At 42.4% G+C, this 24,979-nt stretch overlaps 1 protein-coding gene and 1 long non-coding RNA gene across 6 annotated transcripts in view; one reads left to right on the forward strand and one right to left on the reverse strand.

The window, feature by feature from the left end:
* SPIDR (scaffold protein involved in DNA repair) overlaps positions 1-24,979 on the forward strand; it is a 202,200-nt gene that overhangs the window by 88,915 nt on the left and 88,306 nt on the right. The window lies entirely within an intron of this gene.
* LOC106018147 (uncharacterized) lies at positions 4,684-11,834 on the reverse strand. The gene is made up of 3 exons (XR_001192046.5): positions 10,723-11,834; positions 6,159-6,209; positions 4,684-5,129 (listed from the first exon to the last, which is right to left on the reverse strand). It is a non-coding gene; the product is annotated as an uncharacterized lncRNA (long non-coding RNA).

The raw sequence follows: 24,979 nt of genomic DNA on the forward strand, positions 1-24,979 counted from the left end.
ACCAGCAGGAAAAAATCACCTTACTGTATAACCTCTTCAGATCTTTTAACTTACATAAAAAGCATCTATTGACGTGCCTACATCCTACCTTACAAAAACAGGTAAGCTGGAAACACTGACTCACAGAATAGCTGAGGCTGGAAGGGACCCCTGGAGGTCATCTGCTCCCAACCCCGTGCCCGAGCAGAGTGCCCAGGCCCGTGTCCAGGCAACTTTTGAAGATCTCCAAGGAAGGAGATCCACAGCCTCTCTGGGCAGCCTGTGCCATGCTCTGTCACCTGCACATTAAGCAGTGCTGCCTGGTGTTCAGAGGGAGCCTCCTGTGTACCAATTTGTGCTCATGGCCTCTTGTCCTGGCACTGGGCACCACTGAATAGAGCCTGGCTCCGTCCTCTTGGCACCCTGGCAAAGACAAGGTATTTTTTGCAAAACCAAAACTCGTCTGGCTTATTATTCCTCTGGACTGAAACTGGGCGTGATCGTAATCAAATGCATTGGGGCTATAAGCCTGGAATGAGAGATCCTTGGTCTGTGTGGGCATGGAGACGTGGTACTGCCCTCCCTCTAACTTCTGCTTTGGCTTTCTTTAGTTTCGAAAGCTGTTTCAGAAGTGGCATGAGCAGTCACATTGGTGATGCATTCAATACTATGTTTATTTTACTACTTGGTAAAGAATGCTTTCCCTTTATTGTATTTCCCTTCTGTGTGCTCAGTTAATTGTCCCGCAATTGTACCAGAGCAGTTGTTCTTGGTACTGTGCTGTAGACTGAATCAATTATTTGGTTTGCTTTGAAAAGAAAACCAAATAATGTATTGTAAGTTAGGGTTGTTAAGCATTATGGTTTACAGCATGGTCTCGCAGTGGTACTGGAGACTTAGCTGAACGGGCTTTTATTTCTGGTGCAGGTCAGGGCTGGAGGGTGGCAACGTTTCAGACAGTGTGAAAATTGCATGAAGACATACTTCTCTCTGAGAAAACCCTGCCCACAGAAATGATTTTATGAAGTTCAGCGGTGGGGAAAACACTTTTTTAAAAATAGGATTTCCGTGATAATTTCCAAATCCAGCGAGAGACCGAGCTTGCTCCGTGATTACAGATGCCCCTGCAACATCTTTTGCTACTTAGAGGTGCTCAGCACGCTGTGGTGTGGTGGGTGCCTCAGGGCCTCTCATGCCATGGTGGGTGTCTCATGGCCCCTCATGACGTGGTGTGATGGGTGTCTCAGGGTGCCTCATGCCACAGTGGGTGCCTTGGGGCCCCTCATGATGTGGTGTGGTGGGTGCCTCATGGCCCCTCATGCTGTGGTGTGGTGGGTGCCTCATGGCCCCTCATGCTGTGGTGTGGTGGGTACCTCAGGGCCCCTCATGATGTGGAGGGTGCCTCATGGCCCCTCATGCTGTGGTGTGGTGCGTGCCTCAGGGCCCCTCATGATGTGGTGGGTGCCTCATGGCCCCTCATGAGGTGGTGAGTGCCTCATGGCCCCTCATGCTGTAGTGTGGTGGGTGCCTCATGGCCCCTCACGCCACAGTGGGTGCCTCAGAGCTCAGTACGGCGTGAGGGTGGCCGGCATGACTTGCCCGTGTTCTTCCCGCTCAGGGCTCAAGGTGGCAATGTTGTCAGCACAAGGCCAGGTGAAGCCAACCCAGCACTTGGTTGACTCATCCCTTGAATATTGCTACGGTGTTTATTTATTTGTCCAGAACTTTTTCTATGATCAAAAGCTGTGCGTCCGTGAAGCCATAGTGTGCAAAAGAGAGATTTGCTAAGGTTTGTGTGCCATTGTTTGTGCACTGCTTTTAATAACCTGGTACATTTTCTGTTTTGAAGGTAGTGATGAGCAGTGACCACACTGCTTACGCTATTTTCTCCCCCATCCTCTCTGGATAACGCTGAAGAAGGCTGTGTGCTGTTGAGTGTGCCACCTACATTCTTCAGGACTTTTTCCTGCTTGTTGCCCTTGACCTTGGGATCAGTCTTTGATCGGGGAGCAGAAGCCATCTCCTCAATTCAGCTTCCATTTGTGCAAAACACTTGTAAACGTTTCAAAAATGCAGTGTAATTTTGTCCTCCCCCTCCCCCAAGATGTTTACAAAGTCCAGCCTTGAAGCAAGCTTGCCAGAGGAGAAACTGAGAACTTTCCTGCATGCCATGGGTTTTGTTCACAGCTACCTCCTGGCTATGGCATGCTTTTAACCTGCTGAAAGCCTAACAGACCCGTTCCTGGGGTTGTTTTTCTTTCTAACTACTTCAAATGATCCTTTCCAAGACTTGTGTCTTGTGATTTTTTAACATTTTATTCTAAGGCTAATTTTCCATCCTCAAGGGAACGTACGCAAGCTTTTTGGTTTGTTATTCCATGCCATTCCTTTCGACTCCTATATCTCAATTCCGCTGTGGTAAATCCATCCTTGATTTTAAATTATCAAGAAGCCTTCAGACGTATTTAATGACTGGGCTAACCTCTCATTCTGTGTTCCTTACCAAGGCTCTCTGACAAGGCATAAGATTTCATCCACTTAGGAGGTCAAATAGAGAATAAAATAAAATAAAATAAAATAAAATAAAATAAAATAAAAGATGTACCTTATGGTAAGCAGAGAGCAAATAGGATGACATAAATTTTTAATTGCCAACCCCCCTAGTTGCATTTCTTTACAGCACACATTAATTTTTTGTTGGGTTTCTTATCTAGTTACTTACTGTTTTTCACAAGGGGGGAAGGGATAGTGCATGTGCCTAACCCTGTGTGATTCCTAGGAGTCTAAATAATGAGTCTGTAGTTTTGTCATTCCCCTTCCTCTTCCTTATTGGTACATTTCTTGGGAAAACATACTACTAGGTAAATATACGTGGGGAAATATACTACTTACTGCATTCAAATTTATACTGAAGGCTTCTGGCACTGTTTCAGTTTCTCTTAAAGACTGATTGCTTGATAGCAAAATTTGTTGCTGTGTGGACACTTTGCCTACCACCACTTTTCTTCACTCTGTTGTGCAAATGGTCCAGCAGTTGTCCATGCATAGCTGGGCAGTGGTTCTTTAGTATTACGATAATGGTTCTTTAGTATTACGATAATGGTTCTTTAGTATTACAAAAGGGTGAAGATAGACTTTCAGAAACCAATTGGGTTTCTGGAGCAGTTTGGCTGAAAGTGTTCTGTTCTGTCCCTCCAACTCAAGTGACAAGCAAGTGAAAACTTTTTGTCTGAGAAATCTGTTTTACTGAGGTGTGTAGGAGGCTTTTCCTTTTACAAATTCCAACTGGAACACCAACCTGCAACCCCAAACAGGGAACAATTTAAGATACGGTGGGATATTACCACAGTATTAACTTTTTGTAATTATTTCTTTTCGTAATAATTGCATTATCGGTCATCTTACTGCCTTAAGAATAGAGTAAATATGGAGAAATATTTTATCTTTGGATATCCGTTGGACTTTTCTTTAAGCAGTAAGTAAAATGTTCTGTGAGATGGCATTCTGTTTTGATAATTATAATATGGTTGTCCAAGCAGCAAAGCTAAGCAAATCAAGACAAAACTTCTTCATAAAATTTTCACAATGAAGGAAGTAGATGCTACGTGCAAGTATAAAACATGGAAATAAACACATTTAGAGTTTTTGTTTTCTCCTTCCAAACCATAGCCCTCATAGCTATTAGGAGCCTGAAACAGTAAACAGCTTAGTAACTACATAATTATATCAATAAACCTAACATCAAAATAAGGCCCAAAATTTATGTACAGATGGTTCCATTTTACATTATAAAGGAAGTTTTCTGAAGTCCATTTGCCTAAAACAAAGTTTTTAATGGAACAGCTTAATGATTTGACCTCAGATCTGTGTATCCTTTTTTGAATGTAAATATGAATACCAAGGCAATTAACTCAGTAATTTACCAAGTCAGACTGAGTTGAAATTATGTAGGTAGATATTGCTTTAAGCGTAGTTGGCATGCTGTCTCCTGTGCTCTGATGGAATCTCGTTCAAGTGTGTGTCGGCCCTGCTCTTGCTGTCTTAGCACTGGGGATAGTTCACCCTCAGGAAGTTTGGTTTAGATAACTATCTGAATTTTTTGGGTACTGAAATCTGGAATGCTGCAGTGAAATCTGATGAGAACAGGCTCTCAGGATTGAGTCAGCAATACAGTTGGATCAGCTTCTGTTGTTCAGCAATTCCACTGCCAGTTCCAGCCAGAAACAAAACACAGAGACGCAGGAAAAGAAAAACTAGAGGAAAGAAGAGGGAGTGTACTTCAAAAAAGTACGGGCAAACTTCAAAAAAGAGTTTGTGGAGGCTGTACACAAAGGTGAGGAGCTATGAAGGAATTGCCATATTCTCCCAGTACCAGCCTTCCAAACCTCAACACGAGTTTTGGTTCTCAGGGGGCTCTGCTCTTAACCTTAGGCAAACAGGACAGTGCATTTTTAGCAGTTGGCATCTGGGCTGTTTCATACACCAGAAGCAAACCTATGAAATTAAGGTGTGTTTTTTTCTCCTGCTTCTGTTCTAACTCTTTGCAGTTAAAAGTATAGTGAGTGTTGCAGGTAATCTGTTTTCAATCAAAATTTTCATCTTGGAAAAAAAGTTGTCCACTCGATGAGCTGACAATGTAAGCAAGAAATGTACGGAAAAGTAACTAGGAGAAGGAAGTTGGCATTTTTCTCACTTTCTCTGAGTGTTACTTGATTTTCTGATCTCTTTCTCTGCATTCGTTGGTTTCTAAATGTTCCTCTAAGTTCCAGAAGAGAAACATGCTGCTCCCTCCTGAAGTCAAGTAAGCTCCTGTGGTTTTGCCAATTAACATGTTTTATTACTCGTACTACTGCCCTGTTACTCTTGGTGGAAAATAAAAATGTGAAAGGATCTTTAGTCTTCTGAGTTTCAATTTATGCTTTATTGTCCACTTCTTCTGTCACTTGTAGATGGAGTTCAAACTACTTCCCAGGTTTTGCTGAGAAAAAGCTGTCCGTGACTGATGGCAATGGCTGTTTGGTACAAGTCTTGTGAGTCACCCATTCTTGGAGTGGCCTCCTGAAACATACCTGAAGCTTAATCCTGTGTAACGCACATAGGCGGAAGTTCTCACTGACTTCATTCATTCTTTTGGCATCCCAAAGCTATTCCTGGTGATAAAAGAATAATAGAGTGAATTAGCAGCCAAAACACAGAAGAAGAGAATGAATTTAAGCTTCAGGGAAGCTCAGAACACACCCGAGCTCTAATCTTCTTGTATACCTTGTACATACCTAATCCTCATCCACACTTCAATACTACAGATTAAATGTTCGTTTTTCAGAAATTCTTATGTCTGCTTTTCAAAAGTGTCCTATTTATGATTTACATATATTTACGTTTTTATAAGGTGAAGGTTATTTTAAAAAAAAAATCATTTCTGGAAAACAACAACAACAAAAAAAGAGAGTCTAAATCACAGAGATATGGATAAAAAAAAAAAAGTAAGTTTCTCTGCATAGAGTATAAAATAAATGAGAGAGCAGAGAAGAAAAAATGTCAAGAACCAAGAAATCTATAGTATTTCTCAGTGGCTGCAAGCCACCTTAGCTTTTGCTTAATTTTAGAAGGTATTGAGGGCATATTTAACTTTCTTTGCCTTTTAGCTCTGAAAATCAACCTGTTCTACTGATCTCTAAATAATTTCCACTACTTTTTATTTTATTTGGCTAGTAGAATATTTTCCTTGTATTTCCTCCTGCTTCTGTTTTTTTTTTTTTTTTTGTCAGAAATAGAAACTTCTTGCACTTGCGTTTTTTCTCATCTTGTTGCAAAACATTTTAAAAAAATCCTGCCAGTTATGTATACTGATGGCTCTCTGTTGCCATCAGTGAACTTCAGTTGTATTTTTATATGTGTATGTGTAGCAGCACAAATTGCCTGTTTTTTTTTCAGTAGCTGCAGGATGCCATTGGCTGCATAAAGCTGCCTAGTGCTTTTCCAGGTCTGCTTTAAGTTTTATAAATTGAAATGAGTTGAGTCTTCCTGTTGTCAGATTTTCCAACAATACCAATTAGTACACATGATACATCACTTGAATATTTGTGACCTCTGGAGAAGAGGGGGGAAAAAGTGGTTTTAGGTTTTCTAGCTGCTCAGATGTGGCCAGCTGGTGTAACCAAGACTTGTGGGTTTCTTACCAGGAAAGCAATGTGTTTACCTCCTTTGCAGTTCTTCAGAGAGCAGGTTTCCTTAAAAAAAAAAGTCATAGATAGCATGAGGTTGGTCAGTGGGTAGACATTTATTTGACCTCTTAGTATCAAGCCCTTACATTTGGAGAAGACAACAACAACAACAACATTACTTATTTCTTAAATTGCCACAGATGGAGTGAGAAGGTGGGGAACTGGGACTGACAGACCACCTGCAGGTTTTGGAGACATCTGGATCTTGATGCTTAGGGCAATGGCTAAGCAGATAGAATAACCCTAACAGCACACAGCTTATTAATTATGTTTAATACTGAAAATGATGCAGCTGTCTTGCTTAGTGTTTCCAGAACTTTATTTTTTCATTGTGGTCAGTCATCATTGGGTAATTTATATCGCTTTATCCCAAATATTTACACAAGAAGTGTCTGTGGACACTTTAGCACTGCCAGTCACACTTCCTACCTGTTCAGGATAAGTTTTGGCTTCTTTTGGGCTCCTTTTGTATTTCCTGCAAAAATGATTTTACTAAAATCCACACGTTAGGGCTCTGTTCTTTTTGAAATGATATATTGTAAACTTTTTGTTGTACAATTAGAAATGTATGAAATAGAAAAGTATTTCTTGAAGTATTCCCTCATCACATCCTCTGGAAATTAGTTTTTTCTTGTATTTTTTTTTTCATATTCCCTCACCTACCTCCTTCTTGCTCAATTGGAGCGGTGGAATTAGGGAACTCTTTGGCTTCATCCTAGATTTGGTGCCAGCTATTGTTTCTTTTCCTCCTCATTCTTTTTGTTACAGTAATGTATTAAAATACATGAAGATTTTTTTTTCCAGGCAGGACATTGTATGGAAATTTTAAAAATTGTCCCAGAAATACTGGACTAAGTGGACTAAATGTGTTGGAAGGAGTTAACTTCCTGACATCAGTTTAATGGAGAATCTCTCATCTATAATTTTTAGCTAACACTTTAAGAGTAGCATAAAATTATACCATTTGTTGTTAATTTGCTCTGATAGATACTACCTCGGATATAATGTGCATGAAACTAAGGAAATGCGGAGTTGAAATTCCAACTCTATCTTTTTGTTGTGCATTAGAAGAAGGATGTAGTATAAAAGTAGAAAAAAAAACACAACCAGATTGTGTTCCAAAATCATGTTTTATGAGGAGGGCAGCTCACCACCTATGCAGGTATTGCTATCATGTCATGATCTCTCTGGAATTTCTTAACAGAGGGGAAAAAAAAACCAAACAAACAGCCCAGTGACAACGCATGACTGGTTCACTTGGCATGCTTCTGCAGAGTGCCTTGAAGGAAGGCGAAGTACAAGGAAAGTATCATAAAAGCTGGTGTCTAAGCTGATTTAAGCCCACCAGGGACGGGAAGCGTGTCTGAAGCAGACGCTCCTATTTAGGGCAGGCAGAAGGGATACACGGAGTGGCCACAGCGCAGCTTGAGCCCACGTAAGGGCTTCTGGCTGAGTCACCCTCGCCCCTCGCTAGGTTTATACAAGCTCTGTCTCTTGTGGGGAAAGCAGTAAACACCAGAAATGATACGCAGTCTCCTAAAAGCAGCCAACCCTAAAAAAGCCCTCAAGCACGCTGAAACGGGTGGAGAAAAAGGGAGGGGAGGAAAAAAGCAAAAAAAAATGGCCAGTTCGAAGGTCCGAAGGCTTCGTGCCTGCCCTCCATTCCCGAGCAGCTCCCGCTGCCTTGAGCGGTGAGGAGGTTTTCGTGCGATGGAGGGAGGGAGGGAGGGAGGGCAGGCAGCAGCTGCTCCCAGGTCCCAGCGGCTGTGCCGGGCCTGGACTTTCCAGGCCGTGCTGGTGGCGAGGCGGGGAGCGCTGCCCTGACGTCAGGAGCTGCTCCTGGGAATGTTTTGCATTCCTCTTCCTGGCAGCGGTCAGGTGGCTTCCAGCAAGAAGGAAGGAACAGCCGCTTCCAAAAAAAAAAAAAAGGAGGGGGGAGAGAGAGAACGCGAGGAGGAAAAGAACACTTTATAATAAAAGTATTGTGGGGGAGGCACTTTTATTAAAAGCCAGATTGGAAATTAGAACCAGATGTGCTGCATTCGAAAGCTGCACAAATGTTAAACGCGTCTATTAATGACTGTGATGGCTGAGGTATTTGGCTATCTGCCTCGCTTTAATCTCTTTGCTCTGTATTTAAAAACAGTTGAGAAAAACAGATTTTTTGTACCCGACTTCAGGCAGCTTCCTTTTATACGAACGTTTAAAGGCAGAAAAAGGCACGGCTCTTCTGGGAGAGGAAGGCGCACAGATAATAAAGCAAGAAGCAAGCAGGGAAACGGTCACTGTGCGTCTTGTTCTTTTGTTAGTCTCAACATGTGTTGTGCGCTAAAAATTAACATTCATTACAACATTAACTTCAGTGTGCTTCTTGATTTGTGGTTGCTGGATAATACATAGGATGAGCTGGAGAGGTCAGAGCATGTAATTACTCTTGTTCGCAAAGTGCTTCCTATTCCCTGAACTCCCTCCTTAATGTCCCTGTCCAAGTGTGTATTTAAGGGAAACAGCAGCAGGTCCCTGTTCTGACATGGGTAACACAGGAACTGAACTCATCACAGGTGGTAACTGTGAAATAACCGCTTCGTAGCTAAAGAGAGACCTGCGTGCAAGGTACATTTCCTAAGCGTTTGTGAGCAGGAAACACGGAAGGCTCCTGGAGGAGCTCTGCTTTATGCTTCGGGGGCACAAGATACTGATAGTGATGTGCCCTGTACAAGCAGATTTGGCTGTCTGCCACAAAGCACACCCCTCTGCCATCGCAAAGCTCCCTTTTAGGTGGGTTTCCAAGTTTTCTGTGTAAAGCAAGGACCACTGCGGGGAGGCAGCTGAGGTCCCATCTCCTTTCTGCTTGCAGACGTGGTGCTGCCCTGAGTCCACAGCAGCTTCATGGTCACGAGACAGGGACGTGATTCCTTTCTTTGTACCTTTTTGGGAACCACCCGCTCTGTACCTGGTAGGGCATGGTGATGGTTTTTATTTTATTTAAGATTTCAGATATCCACAGGCATGAACAGCTCCTGCCCCGTGGTGGATTTAGCCGGGCTGCCCCTGGCCAGGCTGGACTCTGGCTAGCACAGCCCGTATGGCTGCAGTGCCACCACGGAGCCCAGTCGGCCTCCTCGTCTGGCGTGGCGTTTTCATCTCATCTCTCCTTATCCATCGCTGAATGAAGCTTAATTTCTCCTCTCATTAGCTGAGCTGATTGTGCGGGGAACACGTTCCCCGGGGAGCGGTGCGGGAAGCTGGGAGGAAGGGGAGCGCTTGGCGGCCTCGGCGCAGTTTTGGCAAAGCCGCGCCTGGAGCTCAGGTGAGGCCCGTGAACGCCTGCGCCTTTCCTGGTACGGGCTGAAATGGAGAGGCCGCTTCCTGCTACAGGGCGGGTGCTTTGCTGAGGAATTTCCAGCAATGTTGAGAAGTGCTGACTCACAGTATGCAGGCAAGGGCTCCAGCTGAGCCTGGGCTGAGGGGAGGGCTGCGAAGCGAGCTCTTGGCAGAAGGCAGCGAAAAATGTTGCTGTAATGTACTGTTTTATTTTTAGCAAGGGGGGGGGGGGAGAGGCTGCGTTGCTGAGGGTGAAATGCTTGCTCGTGGTTTCAAAATGACAGACACTTTGATTTTTTTTTTTTCTCTTCTATTTTTAGAATTTGGAAAACAGGTTGTTTTGCTAAAATACAGACGCTTCTCTGTTTCCCCAGTAAACGGGTTGTTGTAAAGGAGCCTTACGGAGCTCATGCAAGAAGCCTTTTACCACCACCGTGGTTCCAAATATCCTTCAGAGCAGGAGATACCGAAGTATTTGGGACTGAAACTAATTGGCACCTACTTGCATGTATTTCTCACTTGCTGAGGTGGGACTGTGGCTCCAATTGTTGAAATTGAAACCTAGCAGGTATTTGATTGCCTCTATTACCGATCACCATGAAAGCTTGGTGCTTTGGTTCTGTCCCTGTGCTTTTAGCAGTCACTTCGCAAGTATTTTCCCTTCTTTCTGAACAGAAAACAACGTGGTATACTGTTTTCTGCTGGTGTTGGCCAGAAGCTAGAGAGAAGGAGGAGTCACTTCAAGTTCTACCACTTCTCAAAATTTAATTTGTCATTAAATTGTAGGGACAAAGCTCTGTCTCTATTTACATCCAGTACTTTTTTTTTTTCTCTAATGTGTTCTTGTGTGCGTGTATTGTTTGAACGCTGAACAAGCACTGAGTATTTTGGACTGATCTCTGTAGGCGCTGTCCCACAGTGTGTCATAAATGGGATACAAGTCTGTAAAAGAACTTTGACACCCGCTTCTAATGTCTAAAATTTGATGTCAGCTAGTCGTCATTCTCAGCTCTGTACATCTGCGTAAATAATAGCTCAGAACCCTTTTTTTACATTTTATTAGTGAATTATGTAACCGTGAATCATCTGCAGACTTCTAACCACAACACGAATAATTTTTGAACCTGTAGCATAAACCAGATTTTGCACGTACCAAAAAAAAAAAAAAAATCAAAACAAAAAGAAACCTCCAGACCTTTTATAGCAACCCTGCAGCAGCTGGCTTGAGAATAAGTGATGTGCAGTTTCCCTGGGGAATCCCTCTTGTAGGTGGATAATGTTCAGCTGCCCTCCTCGGTTTTTGGCCTGGGCCTGAGTGATGGTACCCATCCAGCAGGATTCTCATCCGACACCAACAAAGAGAAAAGATACTTTTCTGCTGGGTTACACATCTAAAAGCTTTCTGTTGGAGGGTCCAGGAATGCTGGTGTGGCCAGATGAAGAGGAGACGAGTCATGGATGCATCAGGAGGGCCTAGGAAGGCAGGGCAGTGTTAGAGGAGCCAGCAGAGATGTTGGTCTTGGCTGTGTGGAACCTTAGCCCGTTCCCATGGCAAGCGGTGAGCTCGTTTGTTAGCTCACCACTGTGTAAAGTCCCAGTCTTACTCATTTTAATGTAAATACAGGTCTTGTATGTGAACCACTGCTGCTTTTTGTGGACAGCAATCACTGCAGGCTGCACACATATCACAGAATTTCTCAATCATATCCACTTTCACTAATGATTCTAACCCTGCCAGCTACCCATCTCCAAGAGAAGGCTGTTCTAACCATATCTGCCAGTTCCCTCAAAGATTTTATAGCAGCTGCATAATCCCTTTTAGGAGTTGCATAAGCATCTTTTCTTCGGTTGTGTCCTGGCACTCGCCACTATACTTGGAAAAATAATATAGGCCTTACATTATTTCTAGCCACCTGTCAGTAAAATTCAGGCCAAGAGCCATGAACTAATAGCCTTGCTCGTGTCCCCTTTAGATTGATGTGTCATCCGACCTGGGTGGACATGCCTCAACTGGATTGCCTGACTCCAGATAACCCCTTCTACAATACGCTGCTGCTTGGCCCTTTGCTGGTTTGGACGAGGCACAGAACATTCCTTTTCGCAAAGATAGTGTCCCCAAACTTCTTGAAAATAAATAAATAAATAAGAATACACGAATGTCGTCCAGCTTTCCAGGAAAAGCGTTGGTACGACGCGTATCAGTTTAGTCAGGACATCTACTCGTTTTACGGTCAGCTTTTTGTAATTGAATCTGCCCCAGTAAAATCCAGGAGTTCTTTCTAGTAATATCATACTTCACAGACTGGTTCCTGTCTATAATGCAGACATGCCCTGCAAAGAGTGTTCTGCTCGTGGCAGCGTGAGCTTGTGACTTCTGAGATATATTGGTCTCCTATTGCTGCCTGTTCTTGAGTAGCTTTCTGATCTCTCCACTGCTTGGTATGGCTTTTTCTGCTAGTTGCAGTGTGATTTTGGTAGCTGTGCGAAATCTCAGGGATTTGTGGCTATGCTCCAGTTGTCATGCGATTTTCTGTTACTGTGTCACTGTCCTAAACAAATCAGGTTTGCTGTTCATCTTGAGGAATTTCTTAGACCCTCCTTGTACCTTCACTTAGGGTCATCTTGACACACTACTCCTTTGTGATTGTAGTGAGTAACCAAAAAGAGCAAGCAAGCCGTGTTGTGGGTACATATTGAGTAGTCAGCTGATTATCATCATCAGTACTTAGATGATAGGAAGACAATAATTAACAAGAATTAACAATAATGCTGTTTCTCCATAGTAGCTTCTGTTGGTGTTCAGGACAGCTCGGCTCAAGAACTGCGCTGCATATTGCTTTGCTCTTTCCTGGGTAGGGCAAAAGGGTGAGGCAGTGGATTGCACGTTTATTTCTGTATAAAGAAAAGATTATGGTGGTAAAAAATAAGACACTTTAAAGATGAATAGTCAGAATTTGTGTATCCTAAATAGCGTAATTAAGTCAGTCCAATTGTTTTAATAAACAATAGCAGAAGCCTTTGTGAGAAATGTTAAGGAACAAACACAGTGAATATATGAATAGTTTCAAAGAGATCAAGGAAAAAAAGATGGAACAGACAGTTCAGGAAAAAATAGCTTACCATTATTTGGTGAGGGTGTCCAGCTCTCACAGACCCATTTCAAATTGTCTTTTTAGTTATCCTATTTTTAAGTCTTCTCTTTTCATTTTAATCTTTTTCCTTTGCTGTTTTGGTTTCATTACCATCGTGATTCCGTGGTGAATCCATGGGAATTCCGTGGGAATTAGCAGCTGGATCACAAACCATCATTTTGAAACTTCAACTAAATCAAGGTTTGCCTCTTCCAAGGTAGCAATGAGTCAAATGTGATGTTAGTCTCCTTTAGGATTCCCATACATGTATTGGGGCCCCAGTAAGCAGTAGGCCAAAAAATGAGTACATCTGCAGTTGTCAAGATTTGTGCCTGCATTGCTGGTTGTAGGCATGGTAAAGGGCTTCATTGTTGGCACGTTCACATGTAGAGCCTTGTGGAGTATGTAGCTTCAGTGCATACCAAAGTCTGATCATCCATCTGCCTAGCACTGCTGGAAACCCCGAACATGATAGCTTGCTGATCCCTTTCCTGTGCTGCTGATTCCAGAGCCCATTTCAAAATGTCTGTGCTGATGTACAGCTGGGAAGGTATGTCTGTCTTTTGGTGTTCCTGGCCTTCCACCGTCATATGTTCTCCTGAACTAACAAAGCTATCAAAGGAAGTAGATACGGTCATGTAGATAAGAGAAAACTTGCCAGTTTTAGCACATGTCTGTCTGTACTGGCAGGTGTAGGATGCTGTAGGAGAGGCTTTGTGGAGCAGAATGTGGTGTGGGAGATCTGGTCCTGCTATATATGTTTTATATGAGTTTTACTCCAGCCTGGCTGTGGTCTGGTCCTGGTGGACCAAATGCCTTTTAGCAGCTGGAACACAAGTTCAGGTTTCGTTTCATCCGAAAGGAATCCAGTTTGTGAGCTCAGAATGCTGCTCCACAGTGCAAACCAAAACATGGGGAAGATTGAGAGACTCGCTTCAAGAGCACACCACTGATGTGGACGGAAGGACTGGGGTGGACACACCCGTGGGTGACCAGACATCAGACCAATCCATCTTCTTCAGTTTGGCTTGTTCTGAGGATTCCTATTGTCATACATACACACAGATGCACAGTCGTAAACAGATAACCCAGACACTAAGCTGCTCCTCTGACACTAACAAGAATTAAAAAAGTGGATGTTCAGTTTTCAAATACCTGGGAGTTGCTGAGTCTGATGTTGGTAACTGTGTAGTCATCACCGCAGCTGATAAAGTCCAGGACATTATCCTGTTTTATCCTTTTTCCTTCTGGAGCATCTAAGACCACGCTGAAATGCTGACATTGTTCTGCCATAGCTGGTGTGTATTAACTTGAAAGAGGTAAGTTTTCCTTCCCACGGCTACCCTAGAAATCGCTGACAATTTGTGCTGTACCATATGCAAACAGATACTTGGAATGGTAAGTGGGGAAACCAGTCTTAAACACTATTAACTTTAAAAAGGAACAAGTTCAAAGCCTACTGCAATATGGACACTTAGGAGAGACTTGTGCATGTTACCTAAGGAGAGTAAGGTGGTGGTCCTTTTCTCCCTCAGTGCAAATCAGGAATTTCTGGTTCTTTCAGGCTTCATTTTGGTGAAGTGATAGGGTAGAGGTATCATCTAGATAGAGCAAAGCATGCACACCACAGTAATCACGGCCTCTCCATCTCCCCAGCATCTAGCTTCGGTGCCGAGGTTTCCTCCCAGAAGCAGGCAGGCTGCTGGGGGCTTCACCCCGCTCCTGTGCGGGGCCAGCTTTGAGCCAAAAAGCGTGTGTGGGCCGGGGCAATGGGGCAGGCAGACCCGGGGAGGTTTGGGCATTTCATTGTAAGCACATTGTTAGTGCTTATCCTTCTGAATGGCAGGAGGGCGAGTAACAAGTTGTTACAAGCATTTATTGCAGGCAAATGTAAAACTGAGCTGTCAATATGTAAGTGAGTATGTGATTGCCTGGAGACGGCGTCGCAGTAAGCTTAGGTAATGAAAACTGGGCTGAGATAACAGTTGGTGCACCATACAGAACGGGCAATCGCTTTACAGATTTTTCCTTTTCCTGTTTTCTTCTTCCTGTAGAGAATACATATTGCACTGAAGACAGAGATATGGAAAGCCTTGGCAACTACTGCTGTGCCAGAGAGTTGTTCTGCTCAGGAGGGGTGCAGTTCCCAAGAAAGACGTCAAATATAGCAATTAATGTTCTTCCTTCGTGTGATGGATACTGTCTGTATTTAGAAACATCTGAGCTTGTGCTCGAATACAAGTCACGTAGCTTTTTATTGGTACAGTGAAGAGCTTCAGTGTTTTTGCTCATGATACTTGAGGCTTTGCTCCCAGACATAGTTTAGAAATGCGTGACATTCCTTTTACGTTTCGAAGCGAAAAGTGAGCCAGGGTGAGCAGGAAGGACATTCCATAGCTCGGTGAATCTTTTAGCAGTTTTTCATTGTGTCATATTTGTTTTCAGAGAAGCAACTTTAAACTGGGGCAATAGGAGCAACAAAATAGTGTTTGCCTCACATAAATAATGTGAGCAGAATCTGCTCATCTATAGGGAGTGCTCGTTGAGTCAATTGCTATTAAGATACAGTTTTTCTCTTGACAGCCTTCCCTTGGACTGTTCAAAATGTAGTATCATCAAAATAAACAATATTTTAGTTTTTCTTCCTTCTTAGCTGCCTGTTTCCCTAACAGTGAAATGCTAGTAGCCTCATTTAAAACAATCTGTCCTTGTACCCAAGTCTCTAATAGCTGGGACGTGGCTCCAGAAATTCTGCTATGTAACAAATCACTTCCTATATCCTTGTCATATTTTATACCTTTTTTTTTTTTTTTAATTTCCCTTTGTTTCTGAATGTAAACAGCAGCAAACATTATGTTGGTTATTTCTCTTCCTGTCCTCCCTCTCCTCTTTATCTCCTCCTGTTTGGAGGAAAAGTGCTAAAACACGAATTTGTTGTTTTCAAACCAGGGACTGCTAATTTCTGTCAGGAAAACTGTCACTTTTGCCTTAAACATACTCACTTTTTTTTCTAGTTTTGTTTTAACCTGCGTGGAAATAATCGCTCTCTGAATTGACAACGTGTTTTCTGTAACCTCTGTGAACCGGTAAGGAAGAGTTGAGGCCTGAAAGGAAGATTTGAGGCAATAACCTCAAATTTCTCAATATAGTAATACTATAAATGGATATTTCCAAGGTCTTGTAAATATATATGTAGAAATGTTATCAGATACTGCCAGCACAATCCTGAGGTCAAGCAAAGAGTCGCCAACCAGCCCAGATACCTAACTGACAGCACAGGGTCATAGCTTTCTCTTTAGGCAAAGCTCGCTTGCAGCCCACGTGTGTAACCTTAACTCTGCTGGAGCCCTCCGGGGTCACCTTCGCAGCCTGTAGAGGGACAGAGGAGGATCATGTGCCTTGACCTCGTATGCCACCACTGTGTCATGGTAGGCCGTGTTGTACAGCGGGATGTGCGCCAGGCACCCGATCAAAATATCATCCCTGTCCCCGCTGCCTCTCCACCCTACACCTCTCCGCCTCTCCTTGCATGCCTTGTAATATAAGGAAGGAGCGTAATCAGAGACTATTAGATGAGAAAAAATAGACTTTGTGCTCAAAATGCTGTTTACATTCCCAATTTCACTTGGTTTATGCCACAGGCCTCCCATTTAACCTTCAGCAAGTTATCTAAGCCTGGATTCTGCGTATGAAAAATGAAAATAATGGCACTTCTTATCAGCAAGTGAAATTAATGTTAGGGAAAAACTGGCATACTGGCTTTGAGGAAAAAAATATGAAAAAAATAGATATTTAAGGATATTAGATATTAGGGTGGTTGGGTGAGCTATGTCAGAGGCTGTTGTAGCTTCCAAGAGTCGCAACACCACATCGAGAGAGAGATACAAAGATGCTTTTTTATGAGCTCTGAATGAGTGCTGCTTCTCTCTAGAATCATGTGCAGACTCATCCCTAGGATGTATTTGTTTATACAGAGGGTGAGAATATAGAACATATCCAGGTGTAGTTACTAGCCAGAGAAATTCACTTTGTATTTCAGAGCGAAGAGGGAAACTTCAGCTCAAACCAAGCAATTTGTCCATGTTACAAGCAGCTAAAGAGAGACTAATTAAGTGTGTAATTAAATGAATATGCAGAAAATAGAGATTGAGCATATACTGTCTGTGTAATGGAATACATTTTAAAACAAAATAAGTACACAGTGAACTTTGAGTCACTTTCAAGTACAAATACATGTTTTACAGTCTAATGCTACACTCATTTTTATTTTCCATTTAACTGTTAACCATACTTTTACCAAAACTTTTCAATATAAAAGCCAAATATTTAAGACCACACGTAATATTCAGAATATTACAGCATGAAATCATCATAAGAATAAAAATAAACAGGTCATAAGCAATTTTTGGAGCTTTTCTAACAGGAAGGCATATCTTGTGGGAGAACAGCTTTAATAGCCAGGTATGAAAAATGAAGGAGGGGACAGCCCACCCTTGGTTTTGAATTAGGTTTCCTGTTAAAGTTGTGGTGGGAAGCATTTTTCCCGGAGGAGGATGTATGCCGTTCTGGTGTGTTTGCCTAAAAAAGCTGAATTCGGTCATTGTGTCTGTGTTTTGGCTTCTTTCCCACACTGAAAGTACCGAGCAAACTCCCGGCTGCTGCTCCCTGTGAGCTCGATATCCTCATTAAAGATCAGGGAAAGGAAAGGGGAAAACCCAAGGAGGTGAGTGAGTTCATTTACATACTGTGCCAGGGCCAGCGCATGGCTCCACACGTGATACGACAGCAAACCTTTTTGCTGAATTTGCTAAAGCCATTGAGAGGCGTTTCAGCCTGCACAGATCTAACACGGACGGTTCTGATTTACAGGCAAGAGTGAAAGTGCTTTATAACCGAATTGCATAACGCAAATAACACGGCTCGTACTTAGTAAGACACAGAGCTGCGACAGCGTTTGATGTTTATTGTTTTGTTGCTGGTTTTGTTACTCTTAAAGCCTGAAGCATTTGATAATCACTATCATTCCTGTCTGGAAGGAGGATCTGTATTCCTGGGAGTCGTACAGTCCAGCTGATGATTTTGCTAGGTGGAAAAGGCAATGAAAAGCACCTAAACTCAGCTACGCTGATGTTTGTCTTATGCTGTGACATCTGCTTGGACACTTTTTTTTTTTTTCTTTCAAACTGGCTTCTGTCATGGTGCTGTTTCACTGCTGTTCCTGAGCAAAGAGCCCCTGCTGCTGCCCAGGACTCTCCAGCACCCACCAGTTACCATCCGCTGGTGTTTTCCTGGGTTAGTTCACTGAAGCTGCCCCACAGACATGTGGGGAGCAGGGCTGGGCCCTCTTCTGAGGGTTAGCCAGCTGTTAGATATGCTCAGCTGAATCATCCAGCTGCCTGCATTTGTCCACACTGAAGAGTTTTTCTGGATGTGGAAAGGGTTTCAAGAGAACATCTTTATCTTCTTTTCTGAATTTGCTTATATCCTTCTAACTGAGAGTTGACCATAAGCAATTGAGACTTGCTGACACACAGGTGGAGCAGCAACCTCTTAACATTGCTTAGCAGTGGCCTGATTATCAAATATGTTGCTTAGTAGTATAGCAGCTTTACACTGATAAAGACTGTAGCTTGTAGTCTACCTTGCTCAGGAATAAATTGCACTCAAGGAATAAATTCCTTGCTCAGGAATGAAAAGCAACATTGGGTAGCTACATTGGTAAAAGCAAAGAAACACAACTCCATGTTGATAGCTAAGGGCTTGAAAGGCATGAATGAACTCAGGTCCCTGTATAAGTATATTGAACCCCTGTGTAGATATAGCACTTGGTCAAGCACTCAGACCTTAGGAGGTCCATAATGAGTTTGAAGGACTTACAGAGAAAGAGGTTAGATTAGTTTGGGCTGAGGGAAAATGGAGATAACAGCTCAAAACAAAACAAAACCCAGCAGTATGACACATAATGAGAAAATTCCCAACTTTTCTGCCCTCATATTTTTTTTAATGTTCAAGCATACCTTCAGGGGACATACATAATTAAAATGATTGCTTCTGGGTAAGAAATCTTTCTAGTTTCCAAAACAAAAAATGATGAATTCTAGGTCTTGCATGGCTACAAGTAACTATTGTACTGTCTGATCTACTCTTCAGTTGTTTTGCATGTTTGTGGTGGTTTTCACTCCAACCTAGAAAATTACCCATGCATATATATAAGGCGGGGAAAGTGAAAACTCAGAGGGATTTTTATTTTTTTTTAACTTTGCTAATCATTTGATGTGTACCTTAAGAACCTGCATCTCCTCAGACATATCAAAGAGACGTGGGGCTTCTGTCTGCTTGGACTCAACTGAAAATCTGAGACGTGTTTATTATGATCTCAGTTGTTCTTTAAAGGTCAGAGCTCCAGCTTAATTTATGACTCAGCACTCTAGTTACTAGAGTCTAGGTAAAACAGAGACCATAAATAATTTTCACCGTTTCTTTATTTAGAAGTGAAGTGTTCCTTTTGCACACAAAAATGTGTTTGTTTTCTGCCCAAGTGTTAAAACTTCAGTGAAGAAAACATGAGTTTCTCCACTTCATAACAGCTAAGCAGAGAATAAAGAAATGTAATCACTTTGCTTCTCCTTGTGGTCGTATACTTTGAAGTAAGTGACTTAGTGGGTTGTATTACAACAGACAGATTTTCTTTCTGGTTGTTGGAAAGCTGAATTTTTATCTTGTGCTTGGGAAACTGTATCTGAGTTTAAGGAGAAATAAAAGTTTATTGCAAAGATCGAGACTGAGAGGGAAAGATTTAATCACAAAATGGTAAAATATAGTGGAGAAGAAGCCTGTGTAGGCTGATCGCAGAATCTTGGAATTTTTGTTTGTTTTATGGTTACCGTTAAAGCAAAACACCACCACATTTCTGGGAATCCTACATGATCAAGGATTATAACACTGACGCCGTGTTTATATTCATTTGTCATTGAAATTTTTAAAAGCGAATACTTATCTGTTGTCTGATTAAAGTTCCTCATGCCTGCTACCAGCCAAGCAAATGCCTAACAATGTTTTCTCTCACTGGATTTTTCACTGTTCCTGTGGTGGAAGCTCCCTTTTTCACATCGTGGTTGTGAACTACGAAGTTCAAAGCTGGTGACTGGATGACACTTGGATGAAGAAATAATTTAAACCTTGGTAGTTGACCCAACCGCAAGTAAAGATAAACCTGTCTGATTTACAGAGTGTTGTGCATCAGCTTGGTCTGCTGTCTCCAGCTTTGTCTGGAAAAATAAAATGTGAAGTATACACGTTTTCGGGAGAAAAACTCAGAAATGGCTGCTGTCAGAGCTCTTTTTTTCCGTATGTGGGTTTGGTCTAGGCAAGTAAACTTTCTGCTAAGGGGGGAAAAAGAATCTGAACTCCTCTGCAAGTTAAGCAATGCGTAATATAGGGCTAATACTTGCCAAGGGTGCTTGCTCGGGGAGAGGTGGGGCTTTGCCCAGTCCTGATGCTCCTGGCTGACACTTCTGGGAAACCCAGCTCCAGCTTCTCCCAAACAGAAATCCCTCTGGTGACACAGCACCACATACCCAACTTGCCTACTCCCACTAAAGCTCTGCAATAGGAATGTGGTATTTCACTTGTCATCTGTGCAATGCTGGGGTTTATTCATTCACCTGGAAGGAAAACCCATCCTTCTATCTTTTCTCTGAGGCTTGAAGCTTAGTAAGTGCTTCTGGTAAACTGTTGTAAAGGTTTGTGTAATGAACTGTCAGTATCCAAAAGTGAGACATTTGCAATATGAAGCAAGTTAAGAGTTTTCTCAGCTTGGTCTTTTTTTCCTCATATTACTGAGGAAGTGGTATTTTTCCCCCAACAAACATTTTGGACTTTTTTTCAGCATTTATTGAACGTTTGGCTCCAAAAACACCAAACGCTTCTAGATCAATTCCAGTGATATATAAGTTTAGGCTGTTTTTTGTCCAAATGTCTACATATTTTTTTAGACTTCTCACAGCTTGAGGCACTGTGGTATCATAAATGGATGTGTTTAAACCCCCATATCTGTATGTGGTGGAAATACATTGCAGCGATGTAAGTTATACCCCTGCAGCTTTGAATATAAGCCAGCAGTATTTGTTGTGCTGCCTGTACTGCTCTGCTCCCACTGGAGCTGATCTTTTTGCCTGTCCTCCATCGTTTGTCGGAGTCTTGGATTGTTTCTTTGCAACTTTGTGGTTGGGCAGCCACATCCCTTTGTGCTTTATTTGTCGCCCACTTGTTTGATTAGATTAAGGAAGGATTAAAGGATCCAGCGCCCTTAGAAAAAGGCAACCCATAGTTTATAAATGTGTAAATATAATGTAATTGCTTCTTAATTCCTTGTGTTAAGTAAAAAGGAGGATTTATCATCAGATAAACCCTAACACTTTGGAAAGTCAAATGAAGGCGATTTGCTGACTCAGAGGTGTGTGTGCCAAAGATCTCCTGCAAAGCTCAGGTTTTAGATGACATGAAGAACTTCAGCTACTTTGATCTATCTGCGATCCAGACAATGTATCTTGCCAGTCCACACTGATTTCTGACCACTCTGCCTTCCCGTAATGAAAGGAGTTTTTGTGAGGTTTTGTCTCCACTTGGAAAGCTTAGGATTTGCCATCAATCGGTAGGTCAGCGCTGTTTACATTAGCAGTGGTGAAGCATATAATAAGGGCAGGACTCAGCTTTTATTCTAGAAATTAATGCTTAAAAGCCCTGGTGGCCATGCTTCTATCTCAACCATTAGCAGAGATGTACTGGTGGTAATTCTGGGGAAGTCACTGGCCTAAAAGCTTAGCCAAAAAAAAAAAACAAAACAACTTAGTAACTTCCTGCCTTGTGAGTTCAGTTGACCTCCTTGCATTTGTTTTTTATTTGCTTCAAAAAAATGAAGTCAAAACAAACAAACAAACAAAACCCACAGAACTCTTTAAAACAAAGGAATAAAGTGAACTGTGTAAAACACCCATGTCCTGCGTGTGTGGATGCAGGTCAAGGGCTCTGCCAGCATGCAACGCTCTGCAGATGGTTTCATGGAGCATCTCAGCGACAAGCTGAATCAGTTTTGTACAGATGCTGTCAGTTTCAGTTGTGTATTATTTTACTCTTTGTGAATTAGCATCTTGATTCCTGGGTACCTTGCCAGCTGTTTTTCCTGCCTCCTGTGGCAGAGGAGTGGAGAAGCATTTCTATAGGCAGCACCGTCCCCTTACGCTTCTGTAGCACGCTGGCAGTGGTAAGTTTCACCTACTTTATTCTTTTTGTGGTTTGAAGTGTGTTATTTCTCTTCTTTCCGTCTCCAGCTTTGCTGTCAGTGCTCCATATTGTGATTGAGACTGTTGTTATTCTGCCTCACAGACCTGTAACCAGCTGGTTCTCCACCAGCTACCTGCAAGAAACTGCGATCCGTAGAGCAAACAGCACGGCCCCACTTACATGTCTCTGCTAGGCTGGTGTCAAAACACTGCTATCAGAAGTGACGTCAATTCTGTGTCAAAGGTTTCTGTTGTCTTTTTATTTTTCTTCCCCTGAAGACCCTGAACATGATCTGTTAAGAGGCTCGTACAGTGATTACTCACTTTTCACCCTAGCATAAAGGCACGCAGCTTGCTTGTCTGCCACAGGGCGCCTGAAGGCAGTTTCTGAAAGGTGCAGAGCACTGCCCCAAGTGTAATAAGGGGCCTCCCTATAAAGAGCCCTATCTTAAAGAGTGTAAATTCTCACTGTGAGAAAGCTAAGGTCAACTCTGGGTACATTATAAATGACTTAAGCTGCAACGAGGTTAGGTACCACACTTTGAGAAAGGTATTTAAATCGCAGTCTTTAGTGTTTTAGATTTTTCTTTTACTTCTGTTAACTTAGGATTTGAACCATTTTGGTGCTTCAGTTTTTACAGGAACTAGGTTACATTAAAAAAACGATTTTGGAAGCAGCTTTCACACCCTTGGGCAGTTCCTGGCTGCCTACCACAACTGTGCTGCAGCAAGTCACAGTCAGTATTAGTGCTGAAGACCTCATTGCCCTTGGAAGCTGGGTTTTGATTATAATTTGCATGTTTTTTTAAGGCAGCAAAGAGTGTAAGGTAGGGGATGGTACCAGGAGCTCTGGCACCCGTGGTCAAGGCCCGTGGCACACCTTCACCCCGGCTGTCCCGCGTGTTCCTGTGACATGGCCCAGTCTGCTTCTACCAGGGGCTCTGCCAAAGGTGGCTGGTCCAACTATCAAATGCTCATTTTTTTTGAAGGCAGGGGGGGTTAGTTTGCTTTGTTTTTCAAGTTGGGTGAGACCTTGATCTGGTTTTGCAGCACAACCCACAGACTTAAGCTGATAAATGAGAGGTGGGGGTAGACCACAGTGTGAGGGTGGGAGCACCTTTAACTGGTGTAGCTAACATCTTGTAGTGTGAGCCAGAGCTTCCTCTGCTGGGTCGCTTTAGACAAGTTGCCATCCTCTCCCTTCATTTCTGATTGCCTGAGATGAGGGGAAAAATACCTTAACTCAATCAGGAATCACAAGACACCTATTTATTAAAACTGCTGTGTGAGCCTTGTAATTTTTGTGTAATTCTCAAAGATCTCCAAGAGAAGGATACTATTTAAGAACTAGATATTGTTTTCAGTCAGTTACCATGACATGCTGATGCAGTAACAGTTTTAATTTTATTAAATAAATTAAAAAAAAGTCAGGAAAGGAGACATCCTGCACTCTTAGAAATCGAGCTAAGCATGCTGAGTTTCCAGGTTTTATAACAGTAGGTCGTTATTCTGAGGACTGAAGCTATGTGCTCAGAAAAACATTCAATTGGTTGGACAAATCCATTTAGTAGAGGTTCTGAGAAGTCACTGATGTTCTCCTTTCTCTTTTGAATCTACAGTAAATGTGATTTCCCTCTCCAGGTCTGCAGGACTAGCTTAAAACAGCCCCTTGGTCTTGGAGTTAAGTTATCCATTACTTTGTTAAAACAGCGGTGCAAAATGAATGGCCATGGTACAAGATGGTGGCAATTTGGAAATGCGGTTCCTGAGCTGCACTGCCTGATTTTGTATGCCAGTGAGTTAAGTGAAAGCATGGAGCTAATAAGTATTTTGAGTCCTAAATGTGAAAGTCTATTTCAGTTTAGCTTTACCTCAGTTTCCTTGTGCACTTTCTTTGTCTGATAAAAGCCAATACACCCACGTACGTGTACAAACAAACAAGAAAGCTATGAACCGAGTAAGGCGTCTCTCGTGAAGGCTGGGAAGGAGGGGACTGGTGTTTCTGTCCCTATATGTGCACGCTCCAAGGCACGCTGATACCAGCAGGCTCATGGAAGCCATATAAACATGCCGTTAGCGGGATGTGAAACTACGCGGCAACTTACACCTATAGTTTGGAGTTTCAGTACATTTCTGTTGAAAATTGGCCTTTTAGATAGATTTGTGTGTTTTGTTTCTACGGGGAAGAGTGAGTTGGCAGAGTGTCTGGGCGATTAAGTCTTTTGCTATGTTGATAATACATAGCAGAGGTAATAGTTTGATAAAGGTGGAGCTGTAATGCTCTTTAAGCTCTATACTGGCCCTTAATTACTAGAATATGACTTATGTTGTACTAATGGTAATTTTCCCTTTGATGTGTCTGGCTTAAGACTTAGACTTAAACCCATCTTTGTGACTTATCTTTTCTCTGAACTGAGAGGGCTCAAGAATGAACACTTCCGAGAGTACGAGCTGGCTATGGGGAAAGCACCACGTTTTGCTTTGTTCCTCCATCTCTTTCTCTATGATTACTTCTATAAAAGCTGCAGGTTCAAAACTAAGATGGAATTGTGTGAACAAATACTTCCAATTACTGTAATGGTGTGGACCTAAATAGTAATCCCTCCTGGTTTCAAGAACCAGACACTCTTGTGCTGAATGTTAGTGAGAAGCTGGAGCCATTACCCTGAAGCCCTACACAAAACAGGCATCTGTTGTTTTGTGGGTGGCTTAAAGTTCTGGTCTTACAAATGTAGTAGGATCAAAAATGAAGAGAAATTATTGCAATAGTCACATTTCAAATCCTGAACTTCTGATTTTTGTCAGAAGAAAGCATAAAGTAAAAAATCTCTGATTCATGATATGTTGGTAACATTCCTGAAAGCAGGCAAGTTCTGTATGTTAGATAACAAAATGAGGGCAAAAATGATAAAAAAAAAAAAATCTGCTTTTTTTTTTTTTTTTTTTTGCTATCAGCCAGTGTTGGGCTTATCTGCGTTAGAAATGTGGGTTTCATTTTTTTTGCGTTGGAGCAGCTAAACTTTGATGCAGCCTCTCTGTT

This window comes from Anas platyrhynchos, chromosome 2 (genome assembly GCF_047663525.1).
Source record: "Anas platyrhynchos isolate ZD024472 breed Pekin duck chromosome 2, IASCAAS_PekinDuck_T2T, whole genome shotgun sequence".
Taxonomy (NCBI): Eukaryota; Metazoa; Chordata; class Aves; order Anseriformes; family Anatidae; genus Anas; species Anas platyrhynchos.